Source organism: Molossus molossus, unplaced genomic scaffold (genome assembly GCF_014108415.1).
Source record: "Molossus molossus isolate mMolMol1 unplaced genomic scaffold, mMolMol1.p scaffold_m16_p_7, whole genome shotgun sequence".
Taxonomy (NCBI): domain Eukaryota; kingdom Metazoa; phylum Chordata; class Mammalia; order Chiroptera; family Molossidae; genus Molossus; species Molossus molossus.
The window spans coordinates 47,125,351-47,127,617 of NW_023425401.1; positions in this window are offsets into that span (position 1 = coordinate 47,125,351).

A 2,267-nucleotide genomic window follows, 5' to 3' on the forward strand; every position below is an offset into this window, starting at 1 on the left:
ACTCATCAGTAGGCATTAAAAGAGCAAGAGATGCTCCAGTGAACTTGTGGGTTCTAGATATACCCCATTGTTGCCACGCTGTGTTGCAGCAACCCCACCTTATAGTATTCAGGATCCCATCCAATAATATGATAACTTTTTTCTTTGCCTAGTGTTCCATTAAAAAAAAAAAAAAGAAAAAAATTTTAAATTATAGAAAAAGAAATCAGATTTGTGTTTACCAGAGATGGGGTGTCGGGGGGAGGGGAAATCAGAGGAAAGTGTTATCAAAGGAACAAACTCCCAGTTGTAAGTTAAATAAGCACTAGGGTTGTAATGTACAGCATAATGACCACCGTTAATGTTGTGTGGTATATACAAAAGTTGTTAGAGTAAATTCTAAGAGTTGTCATCACAGGAAAAAAAGCCAACTTTTTCTTTTTTAAATGTTTTTACTAATTTGAGAGAGAGAGAAAGGGAGATAGATAGGTAGATAAAAACATCAATGTGAGAGAGAATTGAGGCTGCAACCTGGGCATGTGCCCTGACCAGGAATCCAACTGGGACCTCTGAGTCCATGGGACCACGCCTGGTCCACTGAGCCACACCGACTGGGTGCCAAACTTTTTTATACTTTGTTTTATATCTATATAAGATAGTGGATTAATTAAACATGTCGTGGTAATCATTTCACAAGACATATATAAGTCAAATTATTATGCTGTACCCCTTAAATTTATAGAGTACTCTATGTCAATTACATATATTTCAATAAAACTGGAATGTAAATTAATAGATATATAAACTTTAAACATTCTTTTGAATGCAATCTTTAAGTAGATTATTTTATTTTTTTGTTGATTATTTAGAGAGAGTAAGGGAGAGAGACAGAGAGAGAGAGAGAAATATCGATGTGGAAGAGAAACATTGATCAACTGCCTCCTGCTCACCCCCACGGGGGATCGAGCTGGAAACCCAGAAATCTGCCCTGACCAGGGATCTCAGTCCATGGGATAACGCTCAACCCACTGAGCCACACCAGCAGTACTAAATGCAATTATTTAGGGAAAATATTAATTTATATAAAGTTAATTAACACTGCCCAGCCGGTGTGGCTCAGTAGTTGAGCATTGACTCATGCACCAAGAGGTCGCCGGTTTGATTACCAATCAGGGCACATGCCCAGGTAGTGGGCACGATCCCGAGTGGGGGGCATGCAGGAGGTGGCTAATTGATGTTCTCTCCCATCGATATTTCGATCTCTCTCTTCCTGTCACTTCCTCTCTCTCTAAAAATCAATAAAGGAAAAATATATTTTTTTAAATAAAGTTAATTGACTTACAATCCCCAGAACAGGGGGTGGTGGGGGAGAGATAAACCACAGAACTTATATGCATGTATGCATGAACAATGGACGTGGACAACAAAGCTGGGGACAGGGCTGGGAGGGAGGGGGTGGGGGAAATCAGTAGGGGAAAAAGAAGAAACATCTGTAACAAAAATAAATTAATTAATTAAAAAATAAAAAAATAAAAAATAAAGTTAATTGACATAATGAATCATAAACATCCAACTTTTCAAGGCAACTTTGGTTTTCAGTCCAGCTACCCAAATCTTCCCAGGGCAAAGGAGTACCATGGCCTGGTTACCTGCTTTGAAATATGAGAGCCAGACAGAAAGAGAGCAACATCGTGAGAGCAAAATAAATTATCTCACTCATTTATCCTGCCATATGTGAACACACACACTGACAGACTTTTATAACAGTTCTCTCCCCCAAACTGCTGTACTAATACAGCACACACTGAGTCATCTAGTGTGCCACTCATTGACCTTTTGCATTCCTGTCACCCACATGAGTCAGCAGTGATGATTAATTAGCCCTGGTCAGCTTGCTCCCGTGCTGCGTTGTGTCTTTCAGCCCCTCCATCAGCATGAGCGATTGCACTTTGTGGCCGTGGACTCTGCAGTGCTCTCATCCTCAGTCCCTTCCGGGCCACTGTACCTTCCGTTAGTCACACTTGCACTCCACATGACACACTTCCCCATCTGTGTCTTACTGAAAACATTTCTGCTGCTTGTTCACAAGGTCTTTGCATTGGCCCGTGTTACTCTCATTTCTTTAATTTATAGTCTCCATCACAGTTAATGATCAGGATTACAACATATTTCTGTAATTCTAGCATAATATTTCTAACATCCATTTTGTTGTAGCTATCACAGAAATTTTGAACACGGGACTGAAGATTAGGTTAATACACTTTTATGATTAAAATGAATTTCCTATT